The following is a 25261-nucleotide window of genomic DNA, read 5'->3' as shown; positions in this document are numbered from 1 at the left end:
CGTTTCTTTATTTATAATAAACAATTGTAAAAAATACTAAATTTTAACATTTTACATTTTCGCGAAAATTTGTTTTGTTCCTTTTTTACGACGTATTGCACTCTAAATTATTACGTGCTATCGAACTGCGGAACCAATTTATGTAATCGATAAATTTGTTACAAATTGTATATCTCGCAATCTTGTCTCTTTTTTTATCTTTTTTATGTCTTGTCTTTTTTCATATTTTTATAGATTTTACATTGCGAGTAAATCGAAGCGAGCAAATAATATTTACTTTATATGGATTATTATGTTTCGTCTTTTTTTACATAGCAAAAACAATTGAAGAGCTGAATAGAATAAAAATTACAGGAATGACAAATACAAAAATAAAAATATATTTTAGCCAATTTGAATTGAAGGGAAAAATATTTAAATAGGGCAGTGTATATATAAAGTATATAACAAGATAGATAGATTGATAAATAGATAGATAGAATAGCCGCGAGAAAAGGGTGAGATGTTGAAGAAGAGAGATAGAAAGGGAGGGAGAGGGATAGCGAGTCGTGGTCGAATGATTGGGTTAGCCGCTTCGGCTCTAACTTCGTTACTCGCCAAATGAACAGACAAAACCCAGCCACCCTTTACCTATCCCTTTATATTTGCCGTCACCTCTTTCAGTTGTAGCTAAAGTAACTTCGTGATAACTTTAAGAGATTATATATACGTTTTTTCTTTGCACTAAAATGAAGTAATATGTAAGGACATCATTAAATTACCATTAAATTAGTCATTAATATTAAGAGAAAATATAAGAGTATTTATAAGTAGCAGAAACCTAATTTTTTTACGAGGCAAATTAATGCGTGCTCCTCTTTTGAAAAATTATCAAAAAGTTATGATGAAAATACTTTATCTTACTCTCTATAATATATCACTCACACAGCTACTCACACTACGGCACTTTATTCCGGTCAAACATGATGGTATAAGCTCTGAGGTCACCGGTTCAATCAATTTCACTTCATCCTGGATCACAAGGAAGGCGACGACGATGTCGATGATGACGATGGCACGTCTCCGGCGATACTAGATTCGTGGAAAAATACTTACGACGAAGAGTTTCTCGGTACGGGATCTTGGTTGAAAAGGACGTAAAAATAGTTGAATTTGTCAGTGGACACGTGGTCGGTGGTGGTGTGGCTTGAATTGCTCTCTCCGAACTTGATTAGGGTAATTTGATTCCGGCTGAAAGCGATCGTTAGCGGTTTTTACGAACGCAAATTACAGGAAACTAATTTGGATTCTACGGGGGGAATAATTGCGGTATCGTATGCTGCTTTTGCGAAATGTGCTTCTGCTAAAAAAAAAGTTTTAGTCTTGCGTTATAAATAACATGTACTATATAAGGGAAAATAAATACATTTATATACATATATTTACACATACATACATTAATATATGAATCTAGAGATTAAATTGATATTTTTTTATAATATATAAATTATGGAAATTATATTATACATTCTTTTTTCTCGTTATACATGCATCAAAAAAGAAATGTACCGTTTGTATTTTTAAAAAATATAGCGTGTACTTGTCGTTAGTATGAAATTAATCTGGGAACTTTATGGCTCATTTTATACTTGAGATAACTTGGTAATTACGGTCTAAATTAAATCTTTGTAGAAAAATATCCATCCCCAATGAACGGAAAAATGAGGTTTATCCTTTTATTCTCGAGAAACTTAATTTAAAAGTCTCAAGTTTTTGATGTTGGATAACTGGATAATTAAGCTTTAGCCTGAATTTTCCCTAAAGAAAGCAGTGTGAATGTAAATTACTCGAAGAAAAAAAGTTTTGATACTAATGTATGCGGTTTTGAAATTTTACACAGTAAAAAATTGTCCGTTAAAATTTTCATGTGTTATCACGTTCTGATTAGTACTTTAATGTAAAATTAACATACAACCTATATGCTATTATTTTTATAACATTTTCTTGTGATACATTTATGTCAACTTTATAACTTAACACTTATATATGTCTCTTAGAAATGGAATATTATTTTGAGTATTTTTAACATCATCATTTTAAACAATCAACATGTCTCAAAGTCAGTTTAACATTCTAAGAAAAGTTAAAGTGAATCTTCAAATAATCTTGAACTTTGACATACAAAAATAATCAAATTTACTAAAATCCAATGTTTCTATTACAAATAATTTAAGTTAAAATAATTACTATTATATGTTAATGTCCTCAACATTTCTTACGAGTTATTGTAACTATTTTTTCATGTAATTTTTAATTAATTTGTATGTTATTTTTACATTACATTTAAAGTCACGATAACAAAAATAAATGTAAAATATCGTGTCAATTATTTAACATTTTTAGTTTGTCAATAAGTAACATACGAATGAGTTATTTTAACTTAAAATTTAGAGTGGACTTTCTGGGACATGTGAAAAATGTTATAATTAACATTTTATTTTTTACTATGTACATTATATCTTTTACACATCATTTGAAAGACTTCTTGTAAAAATAGACAGTCGAGAGAGCGCAAAAAGTGGCGCTTTTACAAAATAATCAACAAAAAACTATCAAAGCGACTCTGAGGAAGCCATTGGATCGGATTTACGCGCGTCCACAAATTTATAATCTACAATCTGCGTTTTGCTCTGGAGCTGATGTTACTATTACACAAGCGTGAATGGCAATCGTTACTGACTTCGCGCCCGCGTTTGTTCAATAACGGAGATTAAACGCGGAAATTTTAATTACACGAAAAACCGTTCCGCCGGAATAATCGTTTCCGTACTCGTGAGAAGTTAAACGCGCACATACGCGTCTACAAACAGAGGGACCTGTTCGTAATAAATTCGTTTATCCCCCTCTATCCGGCCGACGTGCGTCGACGAGCTCTCACTTTTATATGAAGGCAGGGCGTAAAGAGAGAAACGTTCCCATTTTAAGCGAAGCTTTTCAATTATAAAGTATTTCCCTTTCCAGCGGAGTCTCCACGGCCATGCTTCAATTCCCCCGTCTCCTTCACTTTTCTAGCACCTTGAGCGACCTCGACCGGCCCCCCTCTCTCTCCTTCCCACACCCTTCCTCCCTCTTGCGCTGTCACTCATTCCCTTCGCGCTCTTTTATCCCGTCTTTTTCTTCCAACGTCAACCGGCATACCGCGGCTTGCCGGAGCTTCGCCGCAGCCTTCTCACTTCCGGTTACACGACGTTCTCAAAAAGAGGTTGACGCTTTCTCTTTGCCCTGAAAAATCGACCAGAAATGATCCCGCATCTTTTTCTCCATCCGCCTCCGTTTCATCCTCCCCTCATTTTCCTCCACCGATCTCCCGTTTCTCTCGCATCGTTTCTTCCTTATTCTTATCGTTCCCGCTCCCTCTCTCCCGTGGTCTCTATACGCATTTTCTCTATTCTCGTGCCTCTATATCCTCCAAGATGTCTCCTTCGTTATCGAGAATGTCGGCGCGAATTCAAGCGGAATTTTACGTAGGATCGCAAACGATGTCACTTCCGCTCGAGGTGCTCGACGATATCGGACACCGGGGCTCATCGATGGAACACGAAGTAGACAATTCGTATAAATCGTCAAAGATCAAAAGACGGAATCGCAAAGTTGATAATAAATTCGGTAATAAATTCGGGTAAAGATATATGTTTATTTGTTTGTTTGATTTCGCAGAATAATACAAAGTGACGCTTTAATATTTAATTTTTAACAAAAGAAATGAGACACAACAGTAATACTCTATTGGAGAATATAATAGTATCTTCAAATATCTAAATATATAGTATGTAATTTTCTTTTATACAAAACTCTTACCCTTTTTAGAAAAAAAGAATTTATATAAATATTATAAATTATATTTATATTAATATTATATTAATATTTTAAATTTAATATTATAAGTTTAATATTATATTAATATTAATATTACATTTTTTATATTGATATAAATAACAATTTTTGATTGATAATATTTAATATTGCTTTTTAAGTTGCATTTTTTTTGTTACATTTATTTTCGAAATAAATCGAATTTAAAATATTTAAAATATAATTTTTTACTATTACAATTATGATAAAAATATGGTACACCTAACGATTATGTGCTAGATACGTTCTATTCTCTTATTATCCTTTTGCTGAGGTTGTCAATATGTTAGATCGATATAGGTAAAATGCATTGGAGATTTCACCGGAGACTTCGGGATTTATGTGTGCGTGTCGCGGTTTCTTGCAATCATCAAGCCGCGATTCATCATCGTTCTTTGTGTCGGGTGACCTGGTCCCTCCGGTCTTCCATCCTTCGCGCGTTTCTTCCCCTTTGCGTCTGGTCCCTTCCGTCGTCTTTTTCAACGTGTCAAATTTGACAATTCAGTCGCAACGGTTCTTTCTTTTTTCGGTACGCGACATTCGTCCGGGGTAATTTTATTTCTTTCGCGAGTCATCTCGCGGAAACAGGCATCTTCCTTTTTAGACGATTTGTTTTTGCGACATTCGATGCAAGTTCCTAATTGTAGCCTCGCCTTTAATAGATTTCGCTCGCAATTTCGTTACATTCATACGTATATCTGTCGTTACATGAATATTAACTATATTTACAAAATAATACTTCACACGTAAAGTCACTGCAAGATAGAAATAGGTTTTTCATGCAACCGCAAAATACATGATGTCAATATTTTTTAATCAAACATTTTTCAGCACAATATTTTTTACACGTGTACAAAAATCGAGATACGAAATTTTTATAACAGAATTTAAAAATTTACGGACGGTTAATTTTTTATCAGGGATGGTGTCATTGAATCCGAAAATTTAAAAAATCTAGGCACGAGCCGTGCCAGTTTGGCACGCGCTTATCTCACACGGAGCCAAGCTGTTAAACCTGAATTGTGTATTATTGCTTTTATGGAAGTGAGAGTCGAATAGACTTTAATATTCGTCGGTGATAAAAGTTGCGCAATGATTCTGAAAATATCGCACCTTACTGGCTTGGAACTGAAAATATCAGGCAAACGACCAACTATTTATCAGAGAATGCACTATAACGACCAAGAAAAATAATTGTCGTTGGCTTGGCGTCATTTTGCATTGCTGTTGATGTTGATTACAGTTTTGGCAGAGGTTGCCAGGATATAACGATATGAAATAAGGATGCGATAGTACTCGACCATCCAATATAGCCCATTTCTTTCTACAATAAAAGATTTTTTATGATGTTTCTGAAGAGAATGAGACCATTATTTTCCTTTTAAATGAAGAATTATTCTCCTTTCTCTCTTTCTTTCCACATTTTTTAGTAGAAATTAATATAAATTAAACAAACGACGGTAAGATTTATCAATTACATATTTATTAGCTTCCCAATTATTTTTCTTGAAAAATAACATTTGAAAAAATACTTGAGATGATATAAAAAATAATAATTGCTGTAATTAAATTCCAAAACTCTAAATATTTTTACAAATTAATTATTACAAATAAGGTTTTCAAATTATTTTTTTAAAATTATCGTTTAATTAATTTTGATTATTGCATTTTGAATAAATATATTTTCCATATACTTATATACTATCTTTCCTAAAAAATAAAATTTTAAGTAATATATTCGATTTTCAAACAAAATTGTTTAAATCATTATTTTCAATAGCCTGGATTTAGGATGTATCCACTATTGATTCTACAAATGTCATGAAAATATGTGGCAGATTATAAATCAATTTTGCACGATTAAACTACTGCGAATACAGCGTCAGTAATCATACTAAGATGTGTCACCATTTTTTACATTCGGCTGCATGTTACGTGATATTCAGGAACTGGTATATTTACGCGTGTGTAAAGGGTAAAAAAGTAGCGATGTGAGGTGCCAGGATACATCCTGGTGAAGGTGTACGTCATGGCGGCGACCCGAAACGGATGATTTGTGTGACAGATCGAGGCCAGCCATGCCTATACCCGCCGCGGCATCAATATATTTCGTTTCCTATCCTACCAATCCCACCAACTGCTTCCCAATAACGCCTGGTTGTCCATATACCATGTGCGTGTATATAATATATATATACATATACTGTTGCATTTGCAGATATAGATGCATATGTGTGCGTATATATGATGTGTACATCGATGTATTTGTGTCAGCGATCAGGCGCGCAAAAATAAATGCGTATGCAGCTTTGATTGTAACACGATAGTAAATGAAACAATGGAATTCAGACGTGTTATTTAGGATGCAATATCCGATACACTTTTTTTTCAAGCTTACAGACCCGTACATTTGCAACAGGTTGAGATTGTTACAAAATTCGAGCGTACGTGAACAAGAAGGTTTCACTTAATTACATCCTGTCCGAATAAAATGTTTAATAAAAAAATTGAAAATTTGCTTTTATATAAAAAATATTGACATCTCTGAAATCGTCGTAATTTCAAGGACTATGAGCTCTCTGCGATCGCATTCGCATCCTTATTTCGCGGCTTTACGAATTCCTGTCGTATCGGCAACTTTGTCAGCGCGAAAAGCAGTCGGTATTAATTAACGTGGGATTTGTTCGCGAGTAACGAAGCAATTTGCGAAACGCGGGAGATCGGTCACAGAGCGAAGGAGGAAATCGGGGAACGAGAGTCGAGATGTTTGCGACGATTCGCGGACGCGACGGAGCAGAGCCGCGTCTAAGCGACTTCATTTCCGTATTTTCCGGAAAATCTTATGACCTCTACGAGAGGAGCTCGTAGCTCGTGCCACTCGACTCGGCGACAATAAGCAATTACGTGGCTCTTGTCGAGAAACGGTATTATTTACTTGCCGGAGCTTGCTGCGCTTTCGCATTCTCGAGTTCTCAAGAACAATTTCTTAATTTTTACACCGTGTTGCTCGCAATGAAGTCTCGCGCATTGCGCATGTTGCAGATGAACGTTGAGAAAACTTGCTCCTCACAAATGTACAGGTATAATAGTAGCATCTAACGGGAGATTTTACTTACAGGGTAATTTTAGACACGACTATCATATTTAATTTTTATGTCAGTTTTTTCCTTCTTCATGAATAATTATAGAAAGCTACATTTTTTATTTTAATATATTGTATGTATAAATATTACGATGTTTATGTAAACCAGGAAAATAAATGTTAATTAACAACTATGTAATTATAAACGATTATTCGCATAGGTTTTATTCGGACAATCGCTTTTCCTTCTCTCTTTAATTGAAAAATCGATAATACTTCATCGAGCATATAATTGCTAGGAATAAAATATCCATAAAATATTTATCCTGTTATGAGATGACTTCCACATCGCTTCTTAAAATGATATTACCGGGAAAATCCAATAAACATATCCAATGTTCGCGCGCGAATCTCATTTCCAAAATACTATTGAAATTCCGAGCTTCGACGCGTATTCCGCGATTGTACCGTGATTTTTATATCGTATTTCATTATCGCTTAACGCAGTGGACTATCCGAAATATCGGCAGAATCGAAAAAGGGAGAAAGGGAAAGAAAGAGGGAGAGGGAAAAAGAAGCGCACTGTCACCGTTATATTCGCATAACGTCGATTTGTCACGATTTTCTCTCGGCGGGATTTCAGATACATTATTAATACGAGGAGAGGCGTACGAGAGGCCACCTGTAATTTCTCACATTGCTCTTTGCTCTCGCGGGGCGGGAATTCGATCGATAGGCTCAATGTGTTTAATGCCGTCCGGCTCTGCGTCTGATGCACCCGATACGGTCCTCGTTAAATCCGCGTGTCCCTGCCGGTAGCACGGCGAGTTGTGCATGCGAATCTGCCCGAATCAGGCGTGGCGCAGCCATGTTTCATGTCCGTAATGCCAGAAATTCGCATTAGCACACGCGAGAGTGGGATTCCAAATGCTCATATATACGTTTTCGTTGGCGCGGCGCGAAATTTTTCGCTCGCGTGATTCCCTCCCGCACTAAATCAAAGTAGTTCTCCCAAATATTGGCCGGACCCTGATTAATATATCTCGAGAAACACGCGTGCATAGCATAATTGAGGTACGAAGATTTCAGTTTGTGCTAGTAATATCATCGAAATAGATAAAATGATACACATCTATTATGTAATATAACATATACGTGTGCATGTGTGTATGTGTGTATATAGGGTGTTTCTTAATAAGTGTGAAAAATTTTAGTAGATGATTCTTTGTCGGAAATGAAGGGGAGTTTTTCATATAAACTCCTACATCCCTCCTTGTGGAGTTACACTCCTCCAAAAATGGGAGTAAAAATTAGGTTTTTATTTTTTAGGTTTTTAGGTTTTTGTTACAATTTTGTTTTTGTTCCAATTTTCTGAATATTTACTCTAATTTTATTTTTATTTTAAAATTCAACTTCTCGTAATTCGAAACCTATGCTATTTAGTATCGTCCTGTGCACGATAACGTATTTTATTTTTTTTCTTAAAAACTACTAATTTTATGAAAAAATGAAAAAAATAAAAAAGTTTCTAAATAAATCAAACTTTTTAATGCATATTTTTAGATGATCATATTCCGGCCCATTAAAAAGTTCTAATAAAAAATTGAATAGGGGTTGCTAGTTTCATCCCCTTATAACAATACGGGAGGCTGAAAAAAAATATTAATAAATAACCTTTTTACTAGTAGAAAATATCGATCTAATTTCATTTCTTTAACTTGTTCCAAATTTGAGAAAAAAATAAAAACCTAATTTTTATCTCCATTTTTGGAGGAGTGTAACTCCACAGGGAGGAATGCTTTTCGCTTATTAAGAAATACCCTATAAAGGATTATATCTTATCTATCTCTATATAAAATTGATTAATCGATATCGGCACTGAAATGAAAAAGTTTAGAAATTCAAAGCATGATAAATCAGTTGATTGATTTTAACAATATGAAATAAAAAAGCATATATTAAAAACAAAGATATTTTGTAGAAGTTATTATTCGTAAATTGCATGGAAGAGAACTTAGTTATGCTTATATCATAATTTTTCCTTGTATCGTGCGGTTGCTAAATATATTTGGGGCAATTTATTTAAAAATCCTGCGTCTGAATTTTCCGACAATAGAATCTGCATGTCAAGAAAGAATGCCGAATGCACGATTGCGAAGCGAGTGATAATCATCGTTATCTCAAACTCGTGTGCTCGCCAGTGGTGTGTTTTGTCCGATGAAAACGAGGATAGGGCAAAAACGGGGAAAAGGCTGAAGGGGAAAAGGAGAAACGAGAACGGGCGTGGAAGAGAGCACGGAAGAGAGATATAGACTACATGTACGTGTGTGTGTGTGTTCCTGGTTACCAGGAACAGCGGGATGCGCGTAGTCAGACGTATGAGGAAGCCATTGTGCACGAACATTTTGCCCCTGTCACGAGCGCGAGACAATGGCCGCCGTTAACGCGTCCCGTAACCGTTTCATTGTTTGCCGACAATGCTTGAAAATACGCGGAGACGCATGCGGGTTATCCTTGGTCCGTCGATTCGCGGTTTCCTCTCATTCGCGCGTTCACGGATAGGGCGGAAAAAAAACGCGCGGCGCGAACCCCGGTAAATCGTCGTCGCTTTCGGTCACTCGGAAATCGCACCGTGTCCTACCTTATCCCCCGCGTTTTTCGCGGGTTCAACGAACAGGAAGACAGGGCCATCGAGTCCATCCAACGACCATTATCGGCCTTTCCGCCATTCTCGAGAAACGTACGATGTGGTCAACTATTGTGACAAGATGAAAAGTTTGTTCTTCTCTTATATTGTAATGTTTATCTTGAGGCTAGAAAAGATTAAGAGCTAATTCGAAGAACATTTTTTAATTCTTTAGTTTTGTAAAATTATAGGGAAATTTTAAATTAGAAAAATGAGGATCTAATGTAAAATAATATTTGAAAGAAAAATATTTATACATATTTTATCTCTCTATTTCTATTTCTTCTATTAAATTCTAAATATTAATTTCAAATGATAATTTATTTGCGTATTAATAGAAATTCTATCTAAAATATTTATCTGGTTTCAGGAACCTAAGATAAAAATTTTAGATAATTTATATATAATATATTTATATATAAATTATTTATTTACTTATTAATTTTTTTACAAAATATTTTAATATATATAATTTAATTTATTACATTAAGAAAAAAAATATATATTTATTTATATTTATATATTATGTTTCTTGCGGGAAATAATTTTTAAATAATTGTTTTTTTAATGTCTGTATTATGCTTATTGTTAGTATTGCTTAAGTTTTATAGCGAGAATTTCCAATATTTTAGATTATAAAAGAGAAAAAATTTACATAATTAAATTTGTAATGTGCAAAATGTATTAAGAAACGATAATTCTTCAAATCGCGATCACATACCTTCTTGTATAAATTATCTGATATTATTCACCCAATACTTTCACTTAATCTCAAACACCTAGCATTCGTGTCAACACGCACTTTCGCGGTAAGTGTAAGTATTTAGCTCATGTCATTTTAAATTTAATTAACCTTGACCGGTCACGTAGGCGGATTTCGAGTTTCGTGTCTCACGCAAAATATCGTTTGCATGTTTGTCGATTAACCTGGTGGAAATAAAAACACTCTTATGAGTATCTGGCCGATCAGACAGCCGAAAAGAACAACCTAAAATAGAAAGGATTGATATCGTTGGGATCGTTGCTTCCCCACCTTTGAGCAATTGTCGCAGAAACTAGTATTAATCTCGGGACAGTGCTTTGGACGTGGATGTGAGGCCAAATCCGGTTTTAAACGAGATACTCTCGGTCTGCCGAACTTGCCTCTCAATCCCAAAGTTCTCTTCGCATCTGATATAATCTCAGCATGTGACCACGGTTAAATTCCGCCGAATTCGGCCACAAATCTGCTTAATTTATAGAACGTATGCGCGAGGAGGCTTTAACGAATATCGATAGTCCTTAGCAGCTTTCTGTTAATCCGATTCTCCATATCGTAGAGAAATCATATGGTATTTTTAATTAAAAGTTTTCCTTTTGAATTTGCAACGTTTTGCATGCATAATTCGCTACATTTGGTATCCATACATATTCTTATAAAATCGAAAGATTTCTTTAAACTTGCAATGTTGCTGAATGCGTATAATGATATCGGCTGTAAAAAGCTAAAGCTTTCATGATACGCATATGCATATGCATATCTCATGTCACGTAAAAAAGCCCTACGTCACATGCAGCCACACGTGCGCTTGCACTTCTCTCTATCTCGCCATCTGTGCATTCATCGTCTCCGTCGAACGTTTCCTTGCTCTTTTTTTTCATCTCGACGAACAACTTTCATACCGAATGGTAAAGTATCATGAGTGATAAAACATGGGGAATATTTGTGCGAATCGCTTACTGCACTGAACTGTGTGAAAAAAATGTTCAAGATATTCAAGTCATAAATTAAAGTGGTAAAGTCTAAAGTAAACTAATTCATTATAATTAAAGTTTAGAAGTAATTTTATTTTTTTTTTATAAATCTAATCATATTAAAAACTAATATATGAGAGCATTAGCAGTTTAAAAAATAAGAATATTATATTTTGATAACAATATAATCGAAATATAATATTCTTATTTTTTTAAATAATCGAATTTTTTTATTATATAAATAATTTTTCTTATTTAAATAATCGTATATTTTTATTATATATAAACTTTGAGACACATAAAATAACATAAATAATTAATAATATCAAAAGATGAATTTATTAATTTATTAATTTATTTTATGTTTTTCTTTTCCAATTAAAACTTTTCATCATTTATGAGTTAGATGTCTCGAATTTAACGAGTCTCGAACAAACTTATCACCCCACGTGTACCAATTAACAATTAGCTGAGAGCAAAATAAGTAAATTTTTGTTATAAATTTCAGAAACATAATAAAACTAAACCCCGCGATTTATGGCGCGTCGTTGCTTAACGAAGGCGCTTCATCAGTCGTTTAGACCAATATTCATTATAGGGTGGTGGACAGCGCAGGGTGAAAAATATCCGCAATGAAAGCCGCCTTTTAAAGCATTGCCATTGAAATAACGGCGTGGCGGCTCTTTAATCGGACGTTAACCGACCAATTCGGCAGTTGCCGAATGGGAAATGGCGACACGCATCTATCCCGTGAAATTTTATAGCCATGGCATTGTCGTACATACGTCAAGGGCGAGACCCACTGCGTTTCTGCGCCGTCTCTCGCCATCGGTCTCCGGAATAACAGAACGATCGTACACGATGATTATGTACGTATGATGATCGATCGACGAGCAATTGTTCGGGGTGATCGGATTTATCGTGCGGGAATAAAGCGGAGACCGAACGGAAAATACCAGAAAACCGATACGAAAATGTCATCAGCCGGCAGAGCGGTTCGAGGTGTGTAACGCGATTCCCCTTCCTCTTCCCTGCCCCGTAAAAACATCGTTGTTTGCACACCCCACCGCGTAAAAATTCGTAAACACGCGCACTTTATCGAAGCGCCCGCAAATATTACCTGTTTGCTTTCAATCTGCGAATATCGTGGATATGCTGCGATCGCAGCGCATTGCGGAGTCGTGATTCATCGCGCCCCTCGTTTTGGGGCCTAGCTGTTAAATTGACACGTCACATTTTATCTGCTATTCATTTACATGGGTTTCAGATCGACGTTGATGCCTTCAAACATGGATTTTTTCGGGTCGATGTTTTGTCAAAATTAGACTCTCCAACAGTTCCTCAGTTATAAATAATTGAGAAAGTTTTTTAACCAAGTTACTCGAAAATGGCAGGTACATTTCAATAAATTTGTGAAAATAATCATTTTAATAAAAAAATATTACATTTGAATATAATATTTTTAAAAAGTTATTTAAATATTATTGTAAAGATGTCATAGGTACAAATAAATGGATGGAAAATTTAAATATTTATTTGAAATGTATATATGTGAGTGTATGCACATAATAATTATACACAAATAATTAAAATGATTAAATTAAAATAATAGTTTGAAGTTAAATATCAGACAATTTTATTTGAAATAATATATTTTTTTCAAGAGTTTTTCAATTTTTTCATATTGATTATTTTAAACGTTATATAGCACAAAGAAAAGATACTTGAGAAAGTAACAAATTTGCATTTATTTTAAAAATAATCATTTTTAATGCTATATATTATTAAATGCTAACTTGGAAAAAATTAACATAAATTAAAATTTAAATTAAAAACAGATCTGAAAAATACAAACTATAAGAGAAGAAGAAATAGAATAAAAATACAAACTTAAATTTAAATATCTTGCTCTCCTCTATATAATGAAAGAGATAATTATTAAAAATTTTCCTTAATCAATTATAATTATCTATTATAATTATCTTTTCAATCTTTAACGAGAAATACATATTTGAATATTATTCTTGATTTGTAAAATTAACAAAATATTTTAAAGAGAATTTAATTACTGTATAAATTAATTATAAATTGAGATTCAATTATTTCAACTTAGCTATTTTATTTCAAATATTATTTTATCGATCTCTAATTTTGAAAGGATTAATAAATTATTAAAATTATGGGGCATTTTTAAGCAATCTGAAATCAGTTTTAATGAGATTTTAATTTTTATCTTGATTAAAATCCTAGCACGAAGGAAATATTTATAAAAAACGTATTTTAATATTTAAACGTATTTAAATATTTATAAAAAGTATTAATTAAAGTATTAATTTAAATATTTATAAGAAGTATTTTATGAAATTTTTGATATGAAAAAAAAAGAACAAGTTGCCTTAATCTGAAGATTTAGAATAATTTTACACATATACACGCGATCATGATGATGCGTTGCTTTCTCTAAACCGCGTTCTCTATAACTTACGTCGGCAAACTCGAACGTCTTTATGAGCTCATCAAGCAGCGTACTCGCGTCACATATTGCCATAAGCTCGCGACTCGCGCTAGACGGTATATGTGTCTTTGGCCAGACTTTGGGTTGCCAGCGGCACGAGAGTCGTGCCGTGATGCATATCTGCGACATAACTTCCGTGCTACGCGACGTTGCACGTGAAATTGGTTTGCAAATAAGACGCGAATAAAGGGAACGCCACGTGTAGCGTGTAGACGTAGCTTCGCGATCATTCGTCTTGGATTTAAGCGACGTCGGTGCTCTAGCGCATCCGAGCGAGTGCATAAAGGAGAGAAGCGGGGGAGGAAGCGCGAGGGTGGTATTGTCGCGGGTGCTACTCCTTTATATCCACCCGGCAATTGTCTCCGCGCGAGTTCGCTTAAATTACCTCTGCCGAGTGGTCCTTTTCCTCCTCTCCTCCAACTCGACCCTTCTTCATCGTACACGCTCACCCTTAACCCTTTATAACCCTTCCTTATCTTCCTCCCACCCTCTCCCCATACGGCTCCTTGCCCGCATTTCTCTCTTTCTCCACCGATTTCATTTATCCCGGTCCGCGTAGCGTGGACTCCGCCGGCATTTAAATACCAAAGTGTCTCCGTGGCTTACGGTGCGCTCCTTTAATGTCGCCTCTGGGTGCCTTACAGCGTAGTTATTACCGCTCGCCTCGGCGGAGAGACAGTCGGATTTATACGGTCGACGTTTTAGCACGCGGCGACACTGCTCGGTGGCAACTTCTGCCACTGCCTTCCTACCCCTATGGCCGCGAGACCCATATTTCCAGCCCCTGTCCCAATCCCCACCCCTCCGCCCGCTCCATTATGCCGGTGTCACGCGAGTTTGTATTCTCTGTTCTCAACGCTCTGTGGAGATTTTATTTATTATATTTGCATATCACTCGCGTATGGTCTCGCGACACGTCAGCTCGACGTATTCGAGGAAGGGACTAAGGAGTATAAGGGACTAGGGTTGCCAGCAATTGCGCATTAATAGGTACGCGTAACATCTTTGCTATCTGCGATAGAAGTATTTATTGCGACGTGTATTTTTAAGGGGTTATGCCTAGTCAGCAGACCGAAAGAAGTATGATGTTTGGGATTTTTTTTTGAAGTGTAATTTTTTTTTTACAAATCAATTTTTATTCTAAATTACAGATATTAAGGATGTTTTTATATATTTTTTAAAATAAAATATTAAAAAATGTAAGAGATAACTATTCTCTCGGATATTGTTTCTTAAAAAGCGCTGCGCGATGAGCAGTGCTATTCGAAGCTGATTCATCTGATATCAAAAATTCGATAAACTGTATGTTAATGTATGAAATTGTCTAGTAGATGAACAAAGGATTAATCGAAAAATTGTTTTAGAACAAAATGGCAGCCATTTGACACTAAGATATTCCTTTTCGACTTAAAAATTGCTCATTTTTATTTAGTAAAAAAAAGCATTCATTAAAAAACAAAATCCTTCGTTCATCTACTAGGTTTTTATATCTAGAAGAAGTCTGTAAAATTTCAAGCAAATCGATGTAACGGTTTTCGAAATATCTTGCTTACCGACTTTGATAAAGTAATTTCGAGAAAAACGCCTTTAATATTTGTGTCAAGTTTACGTTTAAATAAAATGCAGATTTTTTAAATTTACACAGAATCATCTATTCCGGGCCCATATAATTTTAGTTTATTTAAATCTTCATATATTGGCTTGATAGCCCTCAAAACATCAGAGCTGAAGGTTTATAGTCGTGTTTAAACGAAATTATACATTCTGGCGCTTCATGAAACATACACTTATAACTCCGTCAATTTGCATCCGATTAACTTGAAACTTTTAGGAAATATTTTCAATATGATATACTTCAAGGAAATGTAAAAACATAAAAGTTGGTTTTTTTTATTTTTATGACTAGGCATAACTCCTTAATGAACCGTTAAACCTGCATCAAAGAAAAACAGTTGCAAAAGACAATAATATCGTGAATCTCCTAATGCTTTCGTATATGTAAGAAATTTTTCTACCCCCGTGACCATGATATTCATATTTCACTCTTGTCCTATCGCCTACTTTCGCAGATACGTTAAGCTCGGGGACCGCCGCCTTTTTCTCCGATTAATGGTAGTCATTTTTCACGGCCTGTATCTCGCAGAAGAACATTGATCGAATCTCCATGATATTACTGCCTTCAAAAGAGTGCGATAAAAATGTATTTTCTTAGAATGTACCCGTTAAACTTCACCTTATTATTAATATTAATAATTATTAATCATTATTAATTAAAAGCATCATTGAAGAGAAAAATACATCGTATTTATGATAATTCGAGACGGAGAAAAATGAAAAATGAATCTATAAAATATACATATTTTCAAGTGATGAATAGAATTTAAACTTTATGAAAAATACTTTTATAAAAAATAATAGCACACTGCAAAATTAAAAAAATTGCTCCAAGCACCATAATAGAATTTACATGAAGTTCATTTGCTTTCTGTTGTTACGTGTTACATGTTAAAAAAAAAAACACAGTCATTCAATGTTATTATAAAGAGAGTTGTACAAAAACCATTCTTCTTATATAATTTCTCGTATAAAATCTTCATTTTATTTGTACTTTATTATAGCTGTGTCAAAGCTACCGCATAATGCACAGCCTACAGCGCGGAATTATGCAGGAATGGTGAACAAAAGCGTCCGCGTAAAATTAACTCGGTGCCTGCATCCAGGCGCATTATGAACAGATATAAACGGCCGTGTCGGAGCACATTTCGTTATACGATAATATCGCGAACATCGTACATAAAATGAAGAGAGAATACCACTTTTTCCGTTGTCTGTGCCAAATGTTCGCACTCCAAATGCTTTGCTCTACGCTTCTCCTCGCATTTCTCATTCATGATGTATGCTTTGTGACTTTCCTTTAATGATGCTGTAAACGGCAAGCGCGTTGTACTTAAAAAAATAATGTCATACTTTCAATCCGGATAAGGAGTGCTTTCTTTTTTTTTTAAAAAAAAGGCGCTATCATCACCTACTTTCTTCCATTTTTGCTATTGCACAATGTGCGTGTTTTTTAGATACTTTCATATTCGCCGTTATGCGTTAGATAGTCTATAGATATGTGGCTATACGTTTCCTCGGATGTAAGAAAACAGTGAGATGGAACGAGTTTGTTTTATGACTGCGATGAGTCTACGTGATCGGACTCTCTTTGCCGATATTCTTCGTCTTTGAAACTTTTTTATAGCTCATTTCGGCTTCTTTATTCATCGCGGCGCTCTGGCGATTTGACTTGTACAATGCTTGCTGGGCGTTATGATTATAAAATATTGTTTCGTGTACTCTTATTTTATGAATAAGGTAATATTTAGATGCATTTCGACATGTGGCAGATGCGATATTTCGATAATTTAGCGACATTACGAAAACTCGATTCTTAAAAAATATTAATAATTGTTGTGGATCATTTTTTGTTACAATAATGTGAACAGACAAAGTTGGGTTCAATATTGTAGAGAATGTTAATATCCCATAAAAATTGTTCAGAACGACTTTTATTCAGAAAAACTTTATTTTACACGTGAAAGTTGTATTGAAATAGTTTTATTTATTCATATAATATTTTTATTTGATTTCTCAAGAATTAGATTTAAAAACAATATTACGTTATATTTCAATATTACGCAAAATATTTGAATTTCTCTTATGAATGTTCAAATCTCTTAATCTAATTAAGAGAGCAGTTTATTTTTGCAAATATTAAACGAATTTATTTTTAAATATTTGTTTCATTGATTTTTTATTTATTTTGTATATATAATAAAAATTGAAATATCTATTTTTCATTATGCGAAACTAAAATATTAATAAAAAGAATATTAATCCAAAATTGTATTATTTTTATGTTAACACGTCGAAATATCCTTAAATTATCTTGCGCATACAAATATTACGGATAAATTATGAAAATGTTTTTGATGTTTGTCGCTTTTCGTGAGAGTAAACAAATCGTTTATTATATTGTTAATATAAATATTGATGAAACATTATTTACAATACAATGTGTAGTATTTCTACAAACATCCCTGAAAACAGTTTTTTAAAGCGCGGTTCCCTTGAAAATGCTAAATACTGTCGCGCGGTTTTTCACTGGGATAAATAAAAAGTTATTAGCGGCATCGTAAAAGCTGCTTCTTTTCATTTATTATTATTGCACTTGCGACTCAGAAGAGGGGCGGAAGAAAAAGAGTAACGAGGTCGGGATAGAGAAGATGAGAAGTGCTTCACGAGGTTTATAACGAAGCGTTGTTTTGCGTGCGTTTTTAATGGCTCGCCTGCCTGAAAAGTCTCAGGCTAAAGTCGTGACTCCACGCCTTTCCATCCTTTTCTTTCCTTCATCGTCCTGCGCTCTTATTCTATTTTTCTCTCTTCTTGTCTCCTCTCGTCGCTTTGGTAGGAGCCGTGGCACGGTTTTCGCATTATTTTCCATTTTCTTTTATCCTTCCTCCTGCGTTCCCTTCGCTGAAAAGAGATCCTTGTACAAGAAAACAAGAAAGACGTATGCTCCTGTTATATTCGATATATGTAGATATTTCTCTTCTTCGTTTCGTTATTTCTATTAAAAGTGAACGCGTTAAAGAAAGTGATTATTATGATGTGTAACTACATCCTTTTGCAAAATATTGAACATTATTGTATTGAACGTAATATAAATTGATTGGTGTATTGAAGTTTCATTGCCAGACTTTTAATTAAATTTTATGTTTCAAGGAAAATATAAAATAAATAAATTTTGATACACACATACATATACCGTTTTGTATGAAAATTCGCGATACATTTTTGTGGCGTATGATTAATTCTGTTCAATAAATTGAAAATTAATAGCATAGATGATTTGCGTAAAGTTGAAAATACGTTTTGTATGATAATCGTACCGCTAGATAATTGAGAAGATATGGCCGCATTTGTGGATGAAAGTGGAAGAAGAGTTTTTCTTCTTTTTTTTACTCTCTTAAGAGACGTCGCAAAGAGTCGCGAACGAGAGACGGAAGTTTTTCAAAGTCACTTTATTCCGTGAAGACAAAGGTTGGACTTCTCTGAGAATAATGGATAATCGAGGAGGTCCTTGATTCTCTATTACGTCGAAATAAAGGAACGACTCGTTCCGAGGCAGGCTTGAATATCGGCTTTTCTCCTTATCTATGACTTTTCTTGCCTATAGAAGAAGATACGCGATCTTCCTTACAACGGATATTTCTCAAAATCGGACCGGCGTTCCTGCAATCTAACGCTAGGATCGACGTGCGCATAAATTTCTGTAATCCGCTCGTGTTATCCTTCCGCGAGGTGAATCTTGTGCGATGAATAACTACTTTCGCTTCCCGCAGTTTCTAAAGAACGCGGGAATATTTATGTGACACTTGCTATTGAATAAATCTTCCGTTATATATTTAAATGCAAATAATATTGGCATTAATATTATAAGCGGAATAAACAATATAATATGAATATACAGGGTGTTTCTTAATAAGTGCGAAAAATTTTAGGAAATGCTAAGTGTTGGTCATTTCCAACATTTATTATAATTTTGTTTTTGTTCCAATTTTCTTAATATTTACTCTAATTTTATTTTTATTTTAAAATTCAACTTCTCGTAATTCGAAACCTATGCTATTTAGCATTGTGCTATGCACGATAACGTATTTTATTTTTTTTCTTGAAAACTACTGATTTTATAAAAAAAAATAAAAGAAATAAAAAAGTTTCTAAATAAATCAAACTTTTTAATGCATATTTTTAGATGATCATATTTCGGCCCATTAAAAAGTTCTAATAAAAAATTGAATAGGGGTTGCTAGTTTCATCCCCTTATAACAATATGGGAGGTTGAAAAAAAATATTAATAAATAACCTTTTTACTAGTAGAAAATATCGATCTAATTTCATTTCTTTAACTTGTTCCAAATTTGAGAAAAAAATAAAAACCTAATTTTTATCTCCATTTTTGAAGGAGTATAACTCCACAGGAAGGGATGTAGGAGTATATGTTTATATGAAAAACCCCCCTTAATTTTCGACAAAGAATCATCTCCTAAATTTTTTTGCTTATTAAGAAAACTTATTAAAAAACACCCGATATAATACATTAAATTAAGTTTCAAGAAAGCGGAAAGGATCTTCGCGTCCAACGAGACTGTTTTCATGTTGCGAAAAAATTCAATTTCCTCGATATCGGAAACGAAACTAAGCAAGAGTTGAAAAGGGTCGTTCTTATTGAAGTATCGTGTGATAAGGATTTTCCAAAATCACGATCGGGATAACAACAGCGCACCCCAGGTTCTGCGAGAGAACAGGTTGCGAGAGAGAGCCAGCGAGTCGTCGAAGGATAAATGGGGACCGCGCCGTCGTATCCTACAACGCGGGAGATTTCCCTCAGGTTTTCCACGGAATACGAGAGAGACGTTTGACGTACGTGTCGCTGCGCGACACGGTCGCGAATATACGAGTTCTCCTCTCGCCGGAAGTCCCACGTGGGTACCGTACGCGAGACTATCGTCCGCGTTTATACAGACTATCTGTTCAAGACGCGAGGACCTAATGCAGTCATTTCCAGAAAAGCCGCAGCGCAGCGAGCAACAACATGCAGGCACAATGAGAACTGCGGGACGGGATGAGGAGGCGGGATGAGGAGGGAGGAAACAACGACACACCTGGGAGGGGACCGTCCATTATTTTGTGCTGTTTTGAACGGTCTCGCGTGACTCGATCCTCGCCAGGTGAAACCTGCAGCGGATAAACCGCCTTCGCGTCAATCCATGTAATCCCTCTTAAGTGCATCGGGTAGTTTTCTTTTCTTGTTAGACGCTCGATCGCCCCGAGAGCAGACAAACGCGAGCCGATAAATAAATTCTCGACGCTAACGGGGTAAAATCCGGAGGGTACTTTCCATAAACTCCGAGCTCCATTTCACTTTTTCTTAACACGTCGCGAGGGTGAATGGCCGCGCGAACGAAGTCATCTCGGGGCAACGGTACGGGGGACGGATCTCCTCTCAATTTACAACTCGCGGGGGACAGATTCCTGCTTTAAAACAATATCTTCGAGAAACCCGCCGCGAAACTGGATGCGGCGGATCCACCGAAGGGAGAGCGAGAGGAGAGGAAAACGTGTTATACTCTCAATATGCACAAAAACGGCCGAGGGTGAGCGCCTTGAAGCGAGATGACTAGGGGGGAGGGGGTTAGCTCTCAAGCCATTGATACCTCGATTGCCCCCGGGGATGTGTAAACACAGGAGACGCTCAACGTCCTGTCAATCGATGAGACTTCGCCTGTTTCTCGTGGATCGGTCGCGCCATTTTTTCTTCTTCTCGCACAAAGAACCGCAAAGGGATGCGGAATCTCTCTCACGTCTTGGGTCTCGGCGTCGAATTTCACGGACAATGAAGTCGCACGAATCGCCGAATGTCGATGTTCTTCCTTAGTCGGAGAATCAGAAGTACGCAGGGGAAGACGCCAACTTTCAGTCTATTGCGCGCTCGAGCGGATATAAAGTTCTCTAAATTTTGCAACGTGGATTCCGGGCACGCGCGGGTTAATATCCTTCGGGGTGACTTTGCGCCACCCGGGAGATAATTATGATAATTCGGCCGAGGACGATAATTGAGGAAATCAACTTTGACAGTATTTGTTGTGCTCTTTCCGTCGGTTGCTCGATGCTCTTGCAGCGAGTGAAGAAGAAATAGAGCGTATTTCGTTAACGGTAAACCTCTTATCCGGAATATATTCTTTCGCAAGTTTGATACAATTTAATATTAAAAAAAGTGAAAAATATATTTATAATATTATAATTGTTTTTTAAGTTACACAAATTGTTGGAAGGGGTTGCTTTAAATTTAAGAAACAACCTTTTTGTATTATATCATTGCTTTTAATAAGAGATCTTGCTTTATTAATATTTAGTATCGGTAGTTGCTACTCTTCTTGCCTCAGCTTTTAACATCAATAATGCAAAGTAAATACAACATCTGCTTAAACGTCTTATGTAACTGAATTTTTACTTTTTACATGGCTTCTACCAGCTCATTATATTAATATTGCAAATCACTGAGCAAGCCTATGTACCTTACATAACACAAGTAAAATAACGCAGGAAATAAATTTGTTCTTTTCGATATCGACTCTCATTCTGCAGAAAATATTTGAATATTTCAGATATGCGCCCAAGTAGATTTGATTGATAAATGTTCTGGAATTCAACTGATTGCTTGACAATCTTCAACTGCGTGAATAATGAACTGCGTGGCACGCGAGAAAATCATATTATCAGGACAAACCTGACTAGAATTATTGCGTTAAATCTTACGCGTATGATTTTCATACTCATGAAAATTTATTACATAAGAATATAATAAATGATTTATTAACATTCATATTTTTCATTAATAATTTAAGTAATAATTTTCAACAATTATTATATACGTATAATTAATTCATTACTCTATCCTTTGTTTATAAATCAATATTTTTAATCACATCAATTACACAAATCCTCACAATTTACACAATAAAGGTTCATAATTTGTTAACAATATCATTATTTTGTTATATCAATTGAAAAAAATCGAACCTTGAAAAGCACGATATTCTTCGGAAGAACATCGAGAATAGCTAGATTTAATACAGAACAATGCAATCATTCATTTTCTGATTAAACGCGTTTTTTTCGCGCTTCAAGCAAACATTTCGCGGAAATCGCTCTGCGAGATATAAACGAATAGTAAATGAAGAGATAGATGAAAAAAAGAGAGACAGAGAGAGAGAGAGAGAGAGAAAGAAAAAGAGAGAGAAGAAAGTTACACGAGAAAATCCCGACAGATAATCAATGTTTCACAATTTGCCAGCCACCGAGTAATAAATTAAGCGAATTTTATTCGCATTTGCATAATCGCATTAAATCCTGATTGCGAATAGTCCATTTGATCATCCATCGAAACGCGTGTTAAATACCTAATCATACATGGATTTTCTGTGTTACGTGCTCGCGATTGGCAGCATGAAAATGTGCAAAATTCGTGCGCGGAATAAGAAAGTTTCTGTTTTTTATTGTTATAATTCGGCAACTTTATTATTTATGAAAATATGTATCAAGAGCATTATCTTGTTTTTCAAATTTATCTTGTTTTTCTTGCTTATTCATTGGCTGACGATCGTTCTGTAGGTCGCATGAAATTGCGAGCAAATATAAAATTTTATGATAATAATTACACGAACGTTTCATATAATTTCACGTGCAGTTTTCGTCTCTCAATGTCATTTGCATATATTTGCCAATGTGCTAATTTTGCAATGCAGAGGGAAAAAAGACATTTGCAATAATTAATAAAACACAACGTCGGTATAAATAATACATGAAATTACGCAAATGATTTATAATGTGTAAACATATTTCATTTGTATAACGCAATTTACTGAACTTGCTTGATACATCAATGTCTCGGAATTAGAGCGGCCAATGACATACGATATGCCATTTCGTCTAGATCAAAGTCACCGGGCAATATTGGTCGTTCCAATTTCAAGGTATTGCTATGTTACCGTAAGGCAAACCGCGCGCATGAATCATCTCGGGTAATTTACTCAAAATGTTTGTTGCATCAACATCTCCACGATAGGCAATTCGCCTAAAACGACCATCAATATTTAAGTATGTTACCTCTGTCAGAGAATCTTGTTACTTATGTATATCATTGGCCTTTTATCAACTTTAGAAAATACGGAAGGCAAACTCAATGTTGGCTTGATAAAAAAAGCAAAAAAACCTCTTATTAGATGCGTAGCGTTGGTGGAAATAAAATTCACTACTTATCGATTGGATATAAAATTATACGTGCATATAAGAATTCCTAGACACGCGTGTGCAGGCGTGTGTTCGTGAAAATCGATCGCGATGCGGCATAGTCGTAGACAGACAGTGAGGGATGAGTTCGTTGGAACGAAATGTCCAGGGATGAGTTCAAGCGGGGGTGAAGTGATGCCGGTCGACCTGACAGGGGGTTCATTCTGTATTTTATGGCTGACTCCCCCTGCGCGCGGTGGAGTGTTAGCTGGCCCGGGTATAGCCATTGGCGATAAGATGATAAGCTCGAATGTATTGGCTCCTATCAAATCGTACGTTTTACTGCTGTAGGCAATCCACATAAACGCCACACGCATCTTCACCTATTTCCATTTACGGTTCTATATATTTTTGCTATATTCTTTCGTTATTAAGTTTTTTTATCACTCTTTGATTATTAAGTCTATTTGCGCGTGTATTGTGTTTTTATTTCGTTTTATCCATTTATTGTTTTCTTGTAAATCGCGTTTGATATTTTCGTCGATAATTTTATTTTTACACTAAATTATTATTTATAGTTTTTTTTACGTTAAAAAAATTATTATTTAACGTAAAAAAACTATAAATAATAATTTAGCGTAAAAATAAAATAATTATATTTAATTAATTATTTAATAATTTTTTTAACGTAAAAAAACTATAAATAATAATTTAGCGTAAAAATAAAATTATCGACGAAAATATCAAACGCGATTTACAAGAAAACAATAAATGAATAAAACAAAATAAAAACATAATACGCGTAAATAGACTTAATCAAACGCGAGTTTCTAGTTTTATACGTGGCGGCTCTTGTAAGTAGTACGACAAACGCACAAATTCCGCACAAAGATTCATCGGGCGCGGATAGCGCTCAGAAAATTAAATTCCTGCCGCTCAGAACGATGGGATGGGGGAATAGCAAATAAATTACGTTCAATCTCCATCATCGAAAGAGCGAAAGTAGAAGATAGAGCTCGATGAGGGTATGATAGGGAGACTGGAGAAGATAGAAAAAGAAAGGGAGATAAAGACGAGAAAAGAGGAGCTCTCCGGTTTCGTTTGAGAAACTCAGGAAGAGTCTGGAGAGCCAATAAGTATGCCGGACTCTCATTAGGAGTTGGTTAAAAATACAAAAGAGCAATCTCTTTTTTTACTATTAGGACTTTCATAGCGAAGCAAAAATTACTAATCGATCGAACCGTGAATCATAATGCTCGAACATAATCGATTGTTTGCTTCTACTCTGATTGAGCTCGGGAGCAGGTGTAGTTTAAAGAATTATTTTTCATGCTCTCTTTGTCAGATTTTGTCTATCCTAGTTATCCTAGCAATTTGAAATCCTATCGGATACAGCGAAGATAAACTTACTCGCCTATTCGACGAGCTCGTGAAAAAGCTGGATCATAAATAGAGAACTTAATCGAATACGTGTCAGGGAATAGCGAGTGTGCGATCGACCAAGAAACGCGGCACCGCA

At 35.1% G+C, this 25261-nt stretch overlaps 1 protein-coding gene and 1 long non-coding RNA gene across 2 annotated transcripts in view; one reads left to right on the top strand and one right to left on the bottom strand.

Moving 5' to 3' along the window:
* The window catches only part of Urm1 (Ubiquitin-related modifier 1), a 122279-nt gene that overhangs the window by 44671 nt on the left and 52347 nt on the right, over positions 1–25261 (top strand). The window lies entirely within an intron of this gene.
* The window catches only part of LOC145966349 (uncharacterized), a 129920-nt gene continuing 123006 nt past the window's right edge, over positions 18348–25261 (bottom strand). Inside the window, exon 4 of the long non-coding RNA XR_014437028.1 lies at positions 18348–18423. This is a non-coding gene — a long non-coding RNA (uncharacterized LOC145966349). The remainder of the gene's footprint in view (positions 18424–25261) is intronic.

The sequence above is a fragment of the Camponotus vicinus genome, unplaced genomic scaffold (assembly GCF_025532165.1).
Source record: "Camponotus vicinus isolate PSW18456_S1 unplaced genomic scaffold, iyCamVici1.0 SCAF_2, whole genome shotgun sequence".
NCBI lineage: Eukaryota > Metazoa > Arthropoda > Insecta > Hymenoptera > Formicidae > Camponotus > Camponotus vicinus.
This window is presented reverse-complemented; position numbering and strand designations above follow the sequence as displayed.